General features: G+C 41.0%; 1 protein-coding gene across 3 annotated transcripts in view; it reads right to left on the bottom strand.

Annotated features, from left to right (window-relative positions):
• Positions 1-20,070, bottom strand: part of CNTN5 (contactin 5) — a 1,298,632-nt gene that overhangs the window by 444,894 nt on the left and 833,668 nt on the right. The gene's annotated exons all lie outside the window — the stretch shown is intronic.

Genomic DNA, 20,070 nt, shown 5'->3' with positions numbered 1-20,070 from the left:
TACTCAACTATCCATATTCAATCTGCATTTACTTTCCTTGTACTCAAGGTGCTGACTCTTCAAGGTCTTTCAATTAACCTATATTACTGCAGAACGAGCCGGCCTAATCCCTAATCAGTTTTTGAGAACTCCGAAATACTGCTCACAGTGTGCGGACAACTGCTTTAAAAGTAATTCAATCATTTTAATTCAGTCAGACTTTCTTGCATCCAATTACCATTTTGAATTCCTATCTACGCCGGAGTTAGTAATGCCGTCACTAAAAAGTGAACCACTACATGTCAGACACAGAAAGGAAATGTAATCTGTTATCGGGACTGAGCAATAGAAACAACATTATAGAGCAGTGGTACCCAACTGATACGAAACTACAACTCCCAGCATGTCCAAACAGCTAAAAAGCCACAGGTTGTGGATCATTGCCCTAGAGATTAATGTGTGTTACCAAAGGCAGTAGAGGGTATCTATATAGAAATGCATTGCATACAGGTTGCATTATACCTGCAGCCAACGGAGATTAATTTACTATCTCGACATCAAAATAAAATGTTATTTATTTCCTAGTGCTCATATAGCACTAAAATATTCCGCAGTACTGTATACACATTGTTACCATACATATCAGTCTGTTCCTAATAGGGGCTCACAATTTAGTTTACCTATCGTAAACTTACAAAAACACGTTAGAGTTAAGGTCCTACTACATGGCCCGAAATGGGCTATGAAAATCAGCACCGATCAACGAGACAGCTCATTGATCGGCGATCGTTTGTTACTTTCACAAGGAACTATGATCAGTAAAGTATGGGAACGAGTAATCATTACTACGATCGCTCGTCCCTATACATTTCCATCATGTCGGCAGCACGTCTCCCTGCTTACACAGGCTGATGTGCTGCCAACAACTCTAATATTTCTTGCTGCATAAACTATACGGTCATCGGTTAATCGTTGCCCTGCTTACACAGGACAATGATCGGGAATGAGCGTTCATATGAACGCTGGTTTGCCCGATCATTGGCCTGTGTAAAAGGGCCCCTAATTTAATAGGAAGTCAATTAACCTATCAGTATGCTTGTTTTGAGAAGTTGCCCTTGACTGGATTCGAATCCAGGACCCGAGTCTTACCCACTGAGCCATCGTTGAACAGAGTTTAATGGGAGTATATGGTATATTTGTTCTCTAGAAGAGGCTGGACGGCAGCATGGAGGGCTTAAGAGGAAGCCTCTATGACTGCCCTAGGAGGGAAAGGAAGGGGTTAATTAGTTGGGCAGGAAAGGGTTAGTGTAAGGGAGGACAAGGGGGAGTTGGGGAAGGGAGGAGTTAGGCGTCGGTTAACTGTTCTTCCCGCTGTTTTTGGCATTGAGCCGGAAGCAGCGGGAGGAATAACAAGAAGGAACCAAAGCTCCCACCCTCCCGCCCTTAATTGGGTTGTGTCCCTTGTATTTTGTCTTCGATGTGTGTGTTCGTCTATGCTCGTTAGTACTGGTGGTGTATTCTCATGTAATTTGTTGTTTTTTCATTTTAGGAGCAGGTCCAGGCGTCATAGCAGCTGGCGGGGGGAATCCTTAAAGTTGATCAGTACGAAATGGTGGGGGGGTCGCATCGGGGTTATGCGCCCCCAAAAAGGTACATTATTTGAAGACTTCATAGGGTGTTATCCCTTTGAAGTGGTCTTCTGGTGGTTGGAGCCATCTGCAGAGGTGAGCGGTGCCTCCGAGCTGGTTTACGGCTGGAGGTAAAGAGTTGGTGGTGGTTGCAGATGGCTAACTCGAGGTAAAAACCGGAAACATGGCTTCAAGGACTTCCCCTGCTCTGATTAGGGTTAATGTTGATTGTTATTAATGATTCTGACCCATGTTGGGTCATGTGAATTATAGGAGGAATTCTCTGGTTGAATTCCTAAGTATTATCCGAATGTTTCGGATTAAATTGCATTTCTAACCAATGTAAATTAATAAACGGCTGCTGTGGCCATTTCACATCCAACCTCGGTTGTCACGTGTCTTTCTTTGGTGATGGGTGAGAAAAAGAGGAATAAAAGGTTCAACAGCACATGACTCTACTTAGGCAAGTCATGCAATAAAATATTTTACATAAAAAAAAGTTAATTAGTTATGATATTTTCACGATGACTGCACAGATTTATAATAATTACTATAATAATAATAATAATAATAATAATAATAATAATAATAATAATAATAATAATTTCAACACCATAAACGATTACAACTTCTACAATGTTTGATGCAGATTATACTTCATGCCGTTTTCTGCTGGTATTCACTCCATAAATACCATTTTGTTTTGTCCAAAAAGCTGCGCTGATTAATTTCTGAATATATTTAATAATGGTCAGAGAAGAATTTTTTTTTTTATATACAGAGCTCCAAATTCTCAGCATAGATAAAGAGAGAAATGTTTACATTTTGGCGGCTTGCAGCTGACACTAGGGGGAGCTTAGGAGCTTATACTCAATCATAAAACAGTATGCAGAGAGCTCCTAAACTCCCCCTAGTGTCAGCTGCAAGCTGCCAAAATGTAAAAAATTCTCTCTATATTTACAGTTAGGTCCAGAATTATTTGGACAGTGACACAATCGTCATGATTTGGGTTTTGCTGCCACCACATTGGATTTAAAATGAAACAACTGAGATGCAATTGAAGTGTAGACTTTCAGGTTTAATGTAAGGGCTTGAACAAAACAAAACAATTAGATATTGCAACCATTTTTCTACACAGCCGCCTCATTTCAGGGGCTCAAAAGTAATTGTACAAATTAACATTACCATAAATTAAAAAAAATGTTTTTAATACTTTGTAGAGAATCCTTTGCAGGCAATGACTGCCTTAAGTCTGGAACCCATGGACATCAACCAACGCTGGGTCTCCTCCTTTGTGATGCTTTGCCCGGCCTTTACTGTGCTGGTCTTCAGTTGTTGCTTGTTTGTGGGTCTTTCTGCCTTAAGTTTTGTTTTAAGCAAGTGAAATGCAGCTCGATCGGGTTGAGATCTGGTGAGTGACTCAGCCATTGCAGAATATTCCACTTCTTTGCTTAAAAATCTCCTGGATTGCTTTCGCAGTATGGTTTGGGTCATTGTCCACCTATCCTGTGAAGCGACGTCCAATCAACCTTGCTGCATTTGGCTGAATCTGAGCAGAAAGTAAATCCCTGAACACTTTAGAATTCATCCGGCTGCTTCCGTCTTCAGTCACATCATCAATAAACACTATTGACTCAGTGCCTTCGGCAGCCATGCATGCCAATGCCACCACACTTCCCCCCACCATGCCACCACACTGCCCCCACCATGTTTTACAGAGAACGTAGTCAGCTTTGGACCATGAGCCGTTCCAAGCCTTCTCCATACTTTCTTCCTCCCATCATTCTAGTACAGGTTGATCTTAGTTTCATGCTGTTCCAGAACTGGACGGCTTCTTTAGATGTTCTTTGGCAAAGTCTAATCTGGCCTTTCTATTTCTGAGGCTGATTAATGGTTTGCACCTTGTATTTGCTCTCATGAAGTCTTCTGTTTATCGTAGACTTAGATACTGATACACCTACTTCCAGGAGTGAGTTCTTCACTTGGGTAGATGTTGTGAAGGGGTTTTTCTTCACCATCGAAAGGATTCTGCAATCACCCACCACTGTTGTCTTCCGTGGACATCCAAGCCTTTTGGAGTTCACGAGATCACCAGTGCGCTCTTTTTTGTCAAGAATGTACCAAACTTTTGATTTGGCCACTCCTAACATTTGTGCGATCTCTCTGATGGATTTCTTCATTTTCTCAGCCTAGCAATGGTCTGTTTCACTTGCATTGAGAACTCCTTTGACCTCATGTTGTGGGTTCACAGCGACAGCTTCCAAATGCAAATGCCACACCTGGAATCAACTCCAGACCTTTAACCTGCTTAATTGATGATGGATGAACGAGGGAATAACCCATGGAGCCCATTAAATAGCTTTTGAGATAATTTCCAATTACCTTTGGTCCTTTGAAAAAGAGGCAGCTATATATTAAAGAGCTGTAATTCCTAAACCCTTCCTCAAATTAGGATGTGAATACCCTAAAATTAAAGCTGAGAGTCTGCACTTTAAGCCCATATTGATGATATAACTGTATATTTAATATGTTTTAGTAAACAGCTAAAATGCCAAAACTTGTGTCACTGTCCAAATAATTCTTGACCTAACTGTATGCTAAGGATTTGGAGCTCTGTATGTACAGTATATATGTTTATCATTAAAGGCTATGGGCACCTGACTTTTACATCTGTTAGTGGTTACCTGGAGTTTAAAAAAAATTTGCAAGTTGCACTAAGTTTAAGAAACCTCCATTCCTTTATTTCTTTTTTAAACTCCCTGATATGCAATTTGCAACCTGCTCCTAGTTTCAGACTTTTCTCATGTACACGTGTCCCTCCCAGGAATATATGCTCTGTGAGAAGAATTTATCAACCTTTCTTCACCAGTTTTCTGGCATAGAAAAGATGCAAAAGGACAATTTATGTTTAGATTATTATTATTTTTTAGATTTCTGGGCATTTTACGCCACCCTTGCCACGATTGGCAAAAAGGAGCATGGCTTAATAAAAGGCGATGGGGCCACCGTGGCCCATAAAATGTATTATAATTTCCACAAGTAAACTGGAGTAAATTATAGCATAAATCTACACCAGCTGCGTTTTTTTGGCCCCGACTTACACCCCTTCCCCTTCGGACAGTAAAAAAAAAAAAGGATACTCAGCTCATCACTACGCTTTTCCCCTTCAAGACCCCTCAAGCTTCCTCAGCATGCTGTTGCTCAAACAAGGTCCTGACGCCGGGCAGTGTCAAAATGTTGTATGCGACAAAGAATTTAGGATGTTGAGTGTTGCGTCACATATAAGGGCCTGACGCTACTCTGTGTCATGACCTTGTAAGCAGCACAGCCTGCTGAAGGAGCCTGAGGGGACTCGGTGGGGAGAAATGAAGAGAATATGTGAGGTAAGCATATATATTTTTTATTTTATGTCCTATAAGGAGTTAAATGGATGGCATATGACCGCGGTCGTTGCGCCACAATTATTGCGCATGGTCAGTGAAAAGATGCAAGATATTTATTCAGAGGCGTTCGCTTCTTGATAAATGTGTTGCATCTTATTCCACAAATTGTTTGTTTAAAATAGTATATGAAACTCCAGTCCTAGTAAATCTCCCCGTGAGCCTGGGATGCTGCTGCCCTCACTAGCTGTCATGTATCAGCACAGCTTCATTCCTGTACTGCTTTCTCCTACTAATATAGCCTGTGTGATCTTTCACCCCTGTACATATACTAACACTAATGTGGAGGTATGTGTGATTTTTCCCTTCCCCTGCAGTGTCTGCCGTGGGTTCTCTCTTTTCTCTCTACACTGATAGCCTGTGTGATTCACCCCCTGCAGACTGCTTTGTGTGCTTTCCTCCATTTCTACACTCTGATACAATTCAGTATGAAGACTTGGATGCTTTCCTACCTTTCCAACCTATGATCTGACACCTACAACCTCCTCCCCCTTCCTGCTGTTATTTCTAACACTGGGAGGAGGGAAGAGCAGAGAGAGCTGAAACAGCCAGGAGCAGTGTACTGTCAGATCTATGTCAGAATTTGCAGAACAACCAGCTATGTATACAAGTTACACTGACTCAACAGCAGCAAATTTGTAGAATTTTTTAAAGGAGACCTATTTCAAAAGTTTCTTAGTTTTGCATTTAAAAAACAAATAACCATTAAAAAAAAAAAAATCTCTGCAACCGAGTAGCCTTTAACCCCTTCTCTACATTTGACGTATCCATACGCCAAAGTCCGGTGGGGGAAGTATGAAACGGGCTCGCGGAGTGAACCCGCTCCATACGATGCCGGTGTCGAATGTTTGTTACAGCCGACACTTCAGAGTAACGAGCGGCATCGCGCTCGAGCGCGATCCCGCTCGTCTGACTCGTTAAATGCCGCAGTCAATATGGACCCTCGGGGGGATGCCCAGTTCCGCCATCTTTGTGCACCTATTAGATGCCTGTCAGAATCATGTTATACTGCAATACATTAGTATTGCAGTATATCGTGCAAGCGATCTAATGATCGCTGGTTGAAGTCCCCTAGGGGGACTAATAAAAAAATTTAAAAATTAGTAAAATTTAAAAAAAATAAAATAAAAATTACAAGTAAAAAAAATACTTTTTCCCATTTTCCCCCTAGAGCATAGTAAAAAAATAAATTAATAAACAGAATTCATATCACCGCGTCCGTAAAAGTCTGAACTATTCAAATATTTCATTATTTAACCCGCATGATGAACGCCGTGAGAAAAAAAAATGGAAACGCCAGAATCTCTATTTTTTGGTCACCTCATCTCCCACAAAAAATGTAATAAAAAGTGATCAAAACGTCGCATGTACCCCAAAATGGTATAATTAAAAACTACAGCTTTTCCCGCAAAAAAATAATCCCTCATACCACTTAATCACCGAAAAAATTAAAAAGTTATGGCTCTCAGAATTTGGCGACACAAAATATATATTTTTTTTACACTTAGGTTTTTACTTGTAAAAGTAGTAAAATATAGAAAAAACTATATATATTTGGTATCACCGTAATCGTATTGACCCACAGAATAAAGTTATCATGTTTTTTTAATTGCACAGTGAATTCCGTAAAAACTACGCGCAAAAAACAATCGCTGTTCTTTTTGGTTTTTTTTTTCATTTTCTACCCCTCAAATAATTTTTTTCCCATTTCCTAGTTCATTATATGGCCCAATAAATGGTGCTACAAAAAACTACAACTCGACCTGCAAAAATCAAGCCCTCATAGGACTATATCGACGGAAAAACAAAAAAGTTTTGGAATGTGGGGAGGAAAAAACGAAAATTAAAATCTGAAAAAGGGCTGCGACGGGAAGGGGTTAAATAAGTGCTGCTGATATTTATTTGGCCTTGTTCCATGATTTCTCATGATACAATAATGGCACTTACCGTGCAGTTAACAAATTCACCTTTTTATTTTATTTATTAGTACTATAGATAGATGTACCACCACTTTTCTCAATATCCATATGACCATAACTTACAACTTACCATTTTCCTTATTTCAAGTTCTTCATATTCTTAAAGGGGTTGTTGGTGTAAAAAATCCCATTGGTTTAATCCTTTGTGCAGGAACCTCATCTATTAGAGAGAGCTAAATTGTTGAGTAGTGGTAGTACCCAATGTAAACAATGTGGAGATCGGCCACAGCACACTTAGGGGGGATTCACACGAACGTGTATTGGGTCCGTGCGGGCCGCGTGGTTTTCACGCGTCACTCACAGACCAATACAAGTCTATGGGGCAGTACAGACAGTCCGTGCTTTTTGTGCAGCGTTTGTCCGCTGCGCAAAAAGCGCGACATGCTCAATATCTCCGCGTATTTCGCGCATTACGCAACCATTGAAGTCAATGGGTGCGTGAAAACCACGCAGGTCGCACGGAAGCACTTCCGTGCGAACCGACTGAAACAGCGCACCAGCTGTCAAAAGGATGAATGTAAACAGAAAAGCACCACGTGCTTTTCTGTTTCCAAACATCCAAACGGAGTGTCTTTGAGATGAGCGAACCCGGACAACCGAACCGAACTTCACCGGGTTCGGCCGAACTCGTTCTGGCCGAACCCGGCAAAAAAATTTCCGGTACGCGACGTCAGGAGATAGTCACTGTCCAGGGTGCTGAAAGAGTTAAACTGTTTCAGCACCCTGGACAGTGACTTCCGATCCCAATATACATGAACGTGTATAAAAAAAAAGAAGTTCTGACTTACCGATAACTCCCGGCTTCTTCCTCCAGTCTGACCTCCCAGGATGACAATTCAGTCCAAGTGACAGCTCCAGCCAATCACAGGCCAAGCACAGACTGCAGCAGTCACATGGACTGCGGCGTCATCCAGGGAGGTGGGGCCCGATGTCAAGAGAGGCGCGTCACCAAGGACGCGTCACCAAGGCAACGGGCGGGAGGGAAGTTCCTGGTAAGTACGAACTTTTTCTTTTTTTTTAACAGGTTTCTCGATATTGTGATCGGCATTCACTGTCGAGGGTGCTGAAAGAGTTACTGCCGATCAGTTAACTCTTTCAGCACCCTGGACAGTGACTGACGTCGACTAGACTCATCTCTATGATGGCGGCTGCGCGAAAATCACGCAGCCACGCATCATACACGGATGACGCACGCAGCTGTCAAGTGGTTTTTGCGCGCGCAAAAACGCATTGTTCGTCTGAATCAGCCCTTACAGTGAGTAAAATGAATGAAAAAAAAAGCTGGGCAACTTTGTTAGACCGGACCTAACAGGGATATTTCAATAAAAAAAATATTAAATCGATATAGAAAAAAAATGTTTTACTTCAATGAGCCAACATGTAATGCTTTATGTCTCCTGTTGTGGCGCTGCAGGGGAATTGAGCACGTGTTGATAAATTCCCTCACTGACTACAGCCGATTTCTAGCAACAGGTCATCATGTAATCAGCTTCTAGGCAGGAGACAATTCTAACAAGAAAGGATTGTCCACAGTGGATAACCCCATTAAAGTGCAGTATATACTTCTTTGGTAGTTCTTCTTTAAATATGGACGTCTTTAAAGATAGATTGGACCTTCTTGTCCAACATCAGTGCCTGACCTCACAAATGCTCTTTTTGGTGAACTGTCATAAAAAAACAACAAAACAGACACTCTAAAATCTTGAGAAAAGCCTTCCTAGAGGCTGTTATATTTGCAGAAGACCCCAACTTCATATTTTTTTGCCCATGATTTTGGCATGGGATGTCCAATAAACTCATATAGGTGTGATAGTCAGGTGTGCATATACTTTTAGCCAAATAAAGTATGTATTCTAAATATTATTATATATTATTAGAAATTCAAATTCTACAGAAAATTACGAAACAAATATAAGAATTCCATTCTAAACATAACATTATATGTAACTTCACAATGCAGAATCCACTGCACATACAAATAAAGACTATATTGACATTAAGTCATTTTTCTCCAGAATTGTAAAATTAAAACCTTCGCTACCGCCAACCACTGTCTCTATAATCAAAATGAGAAATGTCAAGAGCAGCTTTCCTAAATCTCAAGAGTTTTAATTTTATCCCCACTGCCGTATCAAGAAACACTTGTATTCTGTAGGTTGTAGTACTTCTACCAGCCCTTCCTTTTAAAACATATCCCCAGGCTTTACCATTCATTGATATTGAGCTAACATGTTAGAAGTTGTGTATATTGTTACAGGTCTCCCACGGCACAGTCTGCCAATAACTTGTGCAACAAAGGCAAAACAAGGCAATATACTTCAAAGAATGTGACACGTAATATCATGTGCACAGTTTGTTTCCTAAATACCACTAAAAGTGGGCTACACACACACACGCATGTACAAAGATACACACAATTTAAAAGACACATACAACAAACACACCTAAACAGACACATAAACTCACACACATACACAAACGCAAACACACAAAGGCTTGTTTTACAAGGCTGTACCGTAATACCCAAGACATAGCTTGAGTCTCTTGGCCCCTAATGGGTCTCTTTCAAAACTTTGAAGTTGGGCCCTTACCCTCCAACTATGTACCATTTATAATACTGGTGTCTTCTTATGTGGCAGATGAGCCTTTGAGCTCCCTTAAGAACCAGTCCTCAGGTGACTGCTACCTCTGCACCCTGTAGGCCTTATTCACACGTACATGTCCGTTTTACACGCTTAAAAAACGCAGCATTTATGTTGCGTTGCAGTTCTGTGTACGGTGCGCATAATTTTTTACATGCGTATGTGATCCGTATGTCATGCGTTTTTTACGTCAGCATAAAAAACTGAAGGAGGTGTTTTTTTTGTCCTCATCATTCCTTTAGCAACTGGTGCGTGAGAAACACGGACAGCACACAGATGTCGTCGGTGTGCTGTCTGTTTTTTTCACGCACCCATTGAATTCAATGTGTGCGTAATGCGCAAAAACGCACCAAAATACGATATGCAGTGAGTTTCACCCCATGGACACGCGCTGCGTGAAAAACAGCGCATGTCTGAATAGCCCCATTGATTTTCATAGGTCCGTGTGGTGAAAAAAACGGACAACACACGGACGAGAAATACGCTCATGTGAACAATATGCCCTGCATAATGTGGATGCATTTTAAAGTTCATTTTATGGCCACAAGAGCCAGACCCTCCGTGGCTCTACTGAACTGAAAGAATCACCATTAAACCCGTAGAGCATAATAGAACTGGCCGCACATAAACATTATATTGAGCTACTGTAGAGAAGAAGTTATGTGCAGGTAAAATAACCCAAAATGTCCACCTCTTATTATGGTGCCATTATAAAGTTACAGAATTCTGTGTTTAATAACTTCTGAATATATCTTTATAGCGCTTGGAGCTCAGTTTTTCGATACGCAGCTTGAAATCCTGGTATTCTTTACTGCCACCTATCTAAGAAAAAAAGTGGTGCAGAACATAAACTAATAGCAGTTATGCGATTGGCGGGCGGCTTATCCATTTTGCTACCATAAAAGTACCAGTCATTTGTGTTGGTGAGTGGTGGCATGTCGTTTATGGTGAATGCCATTTTTTTCGAATGCGGTTTTGCCCAATTTGACATGAGCACCTGGGTATCGTGGGCGATTAACCAGCAGGTTTAAAAAGCATTTGTGAAAATCATTGTGATGTTAGAAGAACCTGAAAGTGTTATGGGGTTCTTGTTGTGTGACTCTGTGGTTTCCTGTGGTATGGAGGCACTGTGGTTGGTACGGTATTTATTAGGCAGCTTTATGATGGTATTATATAGCAGTTGATTATTCCCTGAACCAAACTAATAAATAAGGGCAAGTGTACACATATGACGTACTTTCATAAAGCCATATCTGACTTTTGCTGAAGCGCACTGTGCCTGCCACAACAGGATTACCCAGTAGCCACCTCTTTATGGGCAATATGTCTCTGTTAAAATTAGAGGGGTTTTCCCACAATCATAAATAATCACCTATCCACGGGATCGACGATAATATTTTTATTGCCAGGGGCCCCACCGCTGGGTCCCCCACCGATCTTCTTGTTGCGATCGAGCAGTGAGAAGGATCTAGTGTTCGGGAATCCCGTTCTCATGATCGGTGGGGGTCCTAGCGGTGGTGCCCCCAGCAATCGGAAATTTTTTACCAGCATCTCTTTTTAAGATGGGAGGCTATGGGTGACGTTTGCCACTCTTTGACATACGTCACAAGCATCCGTTTAACGTGTAAGCCGTGGGCTTCTCAGTAGCTTTTCATGACATATATGTTAAACGGATCCCATAATAGTATATGTATGATGGATACCTGTGATGGATGACTAACAGTGGCCTTGTCACCCATAGGCTATAATGCTATCTGTTTAACGTATACGTCATGACAAGGGTCACTAATAGTCATTAACTTATCCATTTAACAGATACCATTATAGTCTATGGGTGACGGAGACCGCTGTTAGGCATCACGGCCTGAGCTCGCGCCATATTTAGCAGTTGACAGCTGTGTAATACAGTCGACACCTCACTGCAATGGGCGGGATCAAAGATCAATTTGATTCCACCAATTTAACCCCTCAGATGCTGCGGTCAATCGTGACCGCGGCATCTTCAGCATTAGAAAACGTGGACGGGCCGCTCCGACATGCCATTGCCCCCCACACACACAGGGTGCCGATGGTTGTCATGGGTCATGGCAGCCTGGGGGCCTAATAAAGGCCCTCAGGTCTGCCATCTTTATACTTCAATGAAGCCTGCCTCCAGCAGGGCTTCATAGGAGACTGTAAGAAACATAATATACTGCAATACATTAGCATTGCAGTATATCATGTAAGCAAACCAACGATTGCTGGTTCAAGTCCACTAAGGGACTAATGAAAAAAGTAAAAAAAACAGTAGTTTTTTTTAATCTTCGAAAAAAAAGTACTAAAAGTTTTAGAAAAAAACTTTTCCCATTTTAAAGTAATGTTAAAAAAAATAAAAGTTAACAACACTGGTATCGTCACGTTCATAAAAGCATGAACTATTACAATATAACATTATTTAACCCGCTCGGTGAACGCCTAAAAAAAATGTAAAACACCCACATTTCAGTTTTTTTGGTCACCCTAGCTCCCAAATTTTTTTTATAAAAAGTGATCAAAAAGTCACATGTACCCCAAAATTGAATACATCTTACCCCGCAAAAAAGAAGCTCTTACATCGCTCAATCAACGGAAAAATAAAAAAGTTATGGCTCTCAGAATATGGCGACACAAAACAATTTTTTTTATCAAATAGCTTTTATTTTTATAAACGTGGTAAAACATAAAAATAATCATAAATTTGGTATTGCTGTAATTGTATGAACCCGTAGAATAAAGTGAACATGTCGTTTTTACCGTCTGATGGATGCATTAAAAAACTAAACCCCCCAAAAATTACGTAGTATCTGTTTTTTGCCCATTTCACCCAACAAATAATATTCTTCCAGTTTCCCAGTACATTATGCGGTACATTAAGTGGTGCCATCAAAAACTACAAATTATCCCGCTAAAACAAACCCTCGTACGGCTATGTAACAAATAAATAAAAAAAGTTATGGCTTTTGGAATGCGGGGAGGAAAAAACGAAAATGAAAGAACGAAAATTATCCATGTCCTTAAGTGGTTAAAGTATCCACAGCTTATTCGCTAAAGGTAGGCCAAAAACCCTGATGTGAACATAGTCTTATAAAGCAGTTCTTCATGTTCCTGTAAACCTGTGCACATTTTGAGCGTTGTAAAAATGTAAAAACACCCAACTGGTTGATTTGACAGGTAATTTTGTTCTGCGTTTACCTGACATTAAACTCCCTAAATGTTGTTGGATTTTAGGATTGACCTCATGTGAGGACCTCATGTGAGGACCAGAACACATTTCTCATTCAAATATCGGAGAGCTGTCAAATTTAACATTAAGGTCATTTCAATTTAATCCATCACCTTGTCTGATTATTTGTATTCTGTGTCCATCAAGTTTTAGACAGAACGGTCTGATTCCCGTCTTGCATTTTGTGACCCATAGTCCCATAAATGACAAGTATGACAAGCCAAGTAAGGTGTAAAGAAGTATTTTCTACTCCAACTGCTTGCCAGAAGTTGAATTTTCTCATTAAAACAACAGCTTTCCAGGGCATATGAATCATCGGGAGAGTCTTCTGCTCAGGACCCTCCTCGATTAGCCACAGAGAATAGTTACTTACAAAGTTTGACCCGTTTATGTTTTACCTTATTATTACTAAAGGGAAATGTATGGCCAACTGTAGCTTCCAGTTACTCACCTTACCAGGTTTCAGCGCCAGGTCCTGGCATGCGGCCTCTGAACTTGAAGATGGCCGCATCCGTTTGCAAGTCCCGCCATGTTTTGCCTGGTAATTGAGTTACATCTTTACCGGCTCTGTACCTGTGCGTTTGTATTGCCATTGACTATTGATCCTGATCTTGGCCTTGGTCCTGACTACTTTCCTGCCTTGCCCTTTGGATACTACACCAGGTACTTCTGGCTCTGACATGGTCCTGACCTCCTGCTATCTCCTGATTACACTCCCATTGCCATATCCTGTCTGTTCTTCGGGTGACGAATTCCAGCTCCATTGCTAACCATGCCATTGAGACCATTCCCGGCATCGCGGCATGAGAATACTCTTGCAGAGAAGTTCATAGCTCCTTGCAGGGGCTATGGGTGAAAATCAGCAGATTCCTTTAGCGTCTGCACGCCAGTCTAGCCTGCACCAATCAAATTGCGGCTTTAGGAAACCACTATCCAGTACGTGCCAAGTAAGGGCACGTCCAGACGTGGCGGATTTTTTCCGCTGCAAATGTTGGTGCAGATTTGGGGCAATTACGCAACGAATCTGCACCAACATTTGCATATTTGACAGGTAATTCAGACGTTGCAGAAAACACAGCGGACTTGCCACACATTTCAGTTTTTGCATTGCAAAGGCTGAAATCCGCAGTGAAGTTCCACTTCTTCTCCGCAACAGACAGTGCATGCTGCGGACTGAAAATTCTGCAATGCAGCCGATGGTCCACAGCGGAGTTAGTCTGAACTAACTTTCCTAAAAATGTATTGAAACAACTGTAAAAAACGGCCGCTGGAGAATTCCACAGAAATTCCGCCACGTCTGGCCGTGCCCTAACACTTCCCCAGCAATAACAGCCAATCTGACGGGGTATCTGAAGCCAGACCCACAATGATCATCTGATTGCCAGGCTGCCTTCAATTTCAATTTGAGTTGTCTTGATGAGATGGAACTTTCTGCTCCTAGAACTAAACTTTTATTTAAGGGTTTGAGAGTAAAAAATACAAGGATACTCGCAAAAAGGTATTTTCTTCACATCCAATACCCTATTTGCAGCAACTTTGTCCACTATACTATGAAGTTGGACCATAGTTTTGTTAAAGTTGTCTACATATGGAGAAGTTGTGTGGCCAAAGAGATGGGGTCCAAAAATTAGAAGTGTCAGTCGGCTCCGTAAATTAGCTGGTTACTTTCAGCCAGTTAGACCTAATTCACCCGTTTTTTGACGCAGAAACCGCGACGGAAAACACGCAAAAAAACTTCCCGAAATGCCTCCCATTTATTTCAATGGGAGATGGAGGCGCTTTTTTCCCGCGAGCGGAAAAACCATCTCACGGGAAAAAGAAGCGACATGCCCTATCTTCGGGCATTTACATCTCTGACCTCCCATTGACATCAATGGGAGGCAGAGAAAGAGTATTTCGAGGCGTTTTTGCCCGTGGCGCTCAATGGGCGTGAGCGACAAATGCTGCGAAAAACGCAGCGAAAAGCGCGGCAAGCGGCGTGCAGGCAGATCAAAATCTGCCTCAAAACTCCAAACTGAATTTTGAGGCAGAATTTTCTGCCTGCAAAAATTTCCGTGGGAACATAGCCTAATGCTTTTGGTGTCTCCAAATCCACTGATCAGTTGCGGTCCATTTGTCCACAAAAAAACCTTCCATAGTACATTCATGTGTCCTCAGTATTCCCAGATCCACGAAAAAAAATAAAAATATGTAGGGATAGTCATGCACGACGGGCGAGTCTGAGCCGCAAATACGGTCCGCAAAATGACATGACCTGAGTTTTTGCAGCCTGGATTTACGGCACCCACATGGATTCATAAACATCACTGTCATGTGCATGTGTCCATAGAAATAAATGGGATCGTGTGCTAGCCGCAAAATTGCGGCTAGCACACGGAAAAAAACAACCACGGTTGTGTGTATGAGGCCTTACAAGAAGGGTTGTTTCTCAGTATGAGCCTTTTTAATTCAGAAACACGGGGTCTCTCGCTCAGATAGTGACTTACAGGCAGCAGACATCTGACAGGATGACTCAGCATAGCGCTATCAGGTGGGCAGGATGGGGGCAGTGCCCACCAGTCCCAATGTCGCTGCATGGTCTGCCTCCATTGAACACAGACTACTAAATGACTTGTAAAAGACATTGGCGGAATATCATAAGAATACTACACCAATGTCTGATCAGTGGGGGTCCAACCGATGTGACTCCTGCCGATTTCTAGAACAACGGTGGGCGGTCACAGCGGTTGGACCTCCGCTAATTCTAATAATAAAAACAATATTGATAACAATGTAAGCCTATCCAATTATTGTTGGAAAAATGACAATTTGACTGTTGCCCAATAATCTTCTGTGAAAGTATCACTCCAATACTAATAAATGAGAAGAGGTAGCAGTATTTACCGACCAGCGCGTGCGACATTTTGCACTTGTAAGTCGCTGTAATGAAATTCATACTGTTATTCCAGCGCTGGCAGTTAATCACATTATGTATGTGCACATTTGTTATAGTTCTTAAGGAGTAATTTAACTGTGCATTTTAATAATGTTTAGCAGGTAAACATCAACATCTCCGAGCCCAGGACGGGTTCTTTATTTAAATAGTAATCACGTCTAAGAGGCTGATTTGCATTGATGCCATTTACGTTTTCTTCTTATCTGCGCTTTCATGAACATCTCTGCCATTTCGGTGACAAATTGTTTTATTACAAGATCCGTGTTCTGGAGAATGAAGGTTCTACAAGAAAGTCTTGAAGCTTTGCTGTTTAAGTTACGTTCAGTCTTCTGGGAAATCAGTTCCCCCTGCCTGTAAAAATGACGTCGCCAGATGGGAATGATGCATATAGATAGTTCCTTCTGGCAATCAATTGAAATCAATGGCCTAGTTTTTGTCCACTTTGAGGGCAAAATGGTTTCCCATTGGAATTAAAAAGAGCCTGTGAGCTCCCATGACCAGTATGTTTTAGTAAATACTTGTATTCCTTAAAAAATAACAATTCTGGGGCATCTTTCCTTAGAACTTTGTGTTTTTCCATTCTTCTGTTATTCCTCCTGGAAATGCATGAATAAATTGACAACTGGGCGTTACCATTTTCTTTGTCAATAGGGTCTGTCCCTACACTGTGTTACACTGTCCAATCAGTGTTGACTTATCAAACTATGTAAGGGGAATGGTAACGCCCAGTTGTCAATTTATTCATACACTTCCAGGAGGATTAACAGGGGAACCGCATAACGCAGAGTTCTAAGAAAATTGACTCCAGCAATGGTAAATCATGGGAAAGTATTTTTGAATAGGTAAGTATTTAGCTGTCGGCTCCTCTTTAAGATGGAGGCTCTGTCTTTTTGTAGTAAAAAGCAGATGTAACTGATAAACGTTCTGATAGGCGTGTATGAAGCCTTCCGAATTAAAAAATTCCACTTGAAATGCTTCAGAATATTGCCACAAGTTAATGGTTAATGGAGGTAATGGCCACTGTTTTCCTGAATCTTAACCCCTTAATGACACGGCCAATTTGAGTTTTTTAATTTGAGTTTTTTCCTCCCCGCCTTCCAAAAGCCATAACTTTTTTATTTCTTCGTGGACATAGCCGTATGAGGGCTTGTTTTTTGCAGGACAAGCTTTAGTTTTTCATGGCACCATTTGTACTGCATAATGTACTGGGAAGCTGAAAAAAATTATTTGTGGGGCGATTACGCCATTTATTTATTTCTTTTTTTCTTTTTACGGCGTCCATCAGGCGATAAAAACTACAAATTCATCTAATGCTACAGGTTTATACGATTATTGTGATACCAAATTTATATTTTTTTTATGTTCTACCACTTTAAAAAAAATAAAACTATTTGCTAAAAACAAAAAAAAGTTTTGTGTCGCCATATTCTGAGAGCCATAACTTTTTTATTTTTTAGCAATTTAGCGGTGTGAGGGCTTAACTTTTGCGGAGCGAGCTGTAGTTTCACCGATACCCTTATGGGGTACATGCGACTGGTTGATCACTTTTTATAAAAAAATTTTGGAGAGCTAAGGTGACCAAAAAACAGCAATTTGAACCTTTTATATATATATGTATTTATTTTTTATTTATTTTTTTTACAGCGTTTACCGAGCGGATTAAACGATGTTATATTGTGATAATTCAGGCTTTTACGGACGTGGCGATACCAGTTATGTTAAGGAAAAAAATGGGAAAAGGGGGTTCTTTTGAACTTTAATATTTATTTTTTTGGGAATATTATAAAAAACTTTATTTAACTGTTTTTATTAGTCCCCCTAGGGAACTTGAGCCAGCGATTATTGGATCGCTTGCATGATACACTGCAATACGAATGTATTACAGTATATCGTGATACTGACAGTCTCCTTCGAAGCACTGCCAGAGGCAGGTCTTCAAAGGAGTACAAATATGGCAGACTTGGGGGCCTTCATTAGGCCCCAGGCTGCCATAACAACTATAGTTACCCACCGATCGCGTCGTGGGTGAGCGATGGCACATTGGAGGGGGCGCCTCCCTGACTCCAACAATTTAAATATAGTGGTTGCGATTGACTGCGGCATTTAAGGTGTTAAACGGGTGGAATCAAAGTGATCTTTGATTCCGCCTGTTGCAGTGATGTGTCGGCTGTATAACACAGGGGTCAAACGCTGAGTATAAAGCTTGCTTAACCGTGAGCGCGCTCCATACTTTCCCTTAACGGCTGTCACGTACTAGTTAAAGAGTGACTGTCATGTATGTTTTAGTGAATACTTGTATTTCCCATAAATTCACAATTCTGGAGCATATTCTTTTAGAAATCTGTGTTGTTCCGTTCCTCTTTTATTCCTTTTAGAATGTTTTGAATAAATTAACAACTGGGTGTTACCATTTCCCTTGTAAAAGAGGCGTGTCCCTACACAGTCTGAAATTGGAAGCACTGATTGGACAGTGACAGTCTATGCAGGTACACGCCCCCAACTGTTAACATCCAGTTGTTAATTTATTCATAAATTTGTAGGAAGAATAACAGGGGAACTGTACAACACAAAGTACAACACAAAGTACTAAGAAAAGATGCTCTGGAATCACTGTTTATAGGAATGTAAATATTAACTAAAACAGACTTGTTAGGAGAGGTGACAATTCCTCGTTATTTATGACATTCGAACATTTTCTTTATTTTAGTATTTTTAAAACAGTTTAGGTCCCTTCTATGTATAACAATTAATTTATGATGTTTGGAAAAAGCTAATCCAAGCATTATTTGCCAGAGATAGACCAAGAAAAGAACAAGACCATAGGTAGAACATAGAACATATGACCGAAAAAGTAGCTAGGATCCAACCATGCTTGGTCACCAACAACAGGACAGTGACAATGCTCAGCATATGACAGAAATATATAAACTGCCAGCTACTTGTGATCATAGATATATGCCCAGATGGCCAGGTAAATAACCAAGAGGCCTGTGGTAAACAACGTCTTTGTACTGTTACATGTTGTGCTGAACAATACTTTCCTCAATACCAGACAGAATCCAAAAAGTGGCCAAGGTAGATAATAGATAATACTCTAATTATTTACATTTTCAGACTAATCAATATTCATTTAAAGTCGTCCACCATAAACAGCCATATAGTTGTACAGTTCCACATGACAACCCTTCATTCAGCATAGCTCTTCCCATACATCTAGTTTTTTGCTTTGGCATGACCTTTACACTTTACACTTTCAATATCATGCATGACAGCACATTTGGTGTTCTCTACAGTTAAATATTCTTGCTCCAGCTGATAGAATCAACCCTCTCTCTTTAAAACTATTACATCCCCTTAAGATGTCACCTAAAAAAAAAAAATCCCTTACATACAAACTGGAGGCATAGCTGGAAGCACTGTTCCATTGTTCGGAGTTACACTGTTATGGAGGCCTTATGGCTGAGAAATTTTATAGGGCTCTTGGGATCTCATAGCATACCTATCGTTACAAAGAGAAAAATCATAATTACAGCTGTAGCTGTAAATTAGATGTAGTACATACAGAAATGTTTTGTGTAGCATGCAGATTTTTTTCCATTCCTCGTAAATGTACATTTTCTTTTTCCATACTTGGTGAATTTGGGCAGGATTTTCCTGGTGTGATGTCAGAGCTTTCATGTGTGCTCTGAGCCAATCAGATGTCTCCCTTACTGCTCCCCCTCCTGCTCTTTTACAGAAAAAGTGAGATGCTGCAGCTGCATCTCCCTCCTCCCTGACTTCTACTTCCTGTTAAAGGGGTTGTCCCAAGATAGGCATTTATCACTTGTCTACAGAATAGATAATAAAGGTCTCATCACTGGGGAGCCCCAGCGCTGGACCCACACTGATCACTTCAACAGAGGTCCTGAGCCCCCTGTACCTCCTGATTGCACCAATGCAATGAGGAGGAGCTTGAATGGAGCAACAGTCCAGCAAGAGCCCTGACACTCTATTCAATGTCTATAGGGCTGGCAGAAATAGACAAGTGATGTGCTCGACTGTCTATGTCAGTCCAACAGATTTTTAATGGAGGGGCAGGGTACATGACTAATCGTCGCTTCATTTAAAGTTCTTCTCACTGCGGTCGTGCAGCGTACAGGAATGGGGGGGGGTGGCTTGGGACCCCAGTTCTGGTTATCAGTGGGGATCCCAAGCAATCAGACATGTATCACCTACACTGTGGAGAG

Source organism: Rhinoderma darwinii, chromosome 2, assembly GCF_050947455.1.
Source record: "Rhinoderma darwinii isolate aRhiDar2 chromosome 2, aRhiDar2.hap1, whole genome shotgun sequence".
Classification (NCBI taxonomy): domain Eukaryota; kingdom Metazoa; phylum Chordata; class Amphibia; order Anura; family Rhinodermatidae; genus Rhinoderma; species Rhinoderma darwinii.
This window is presented reverse-complemented; position numbering and strand designations above follow the sequence as displayed.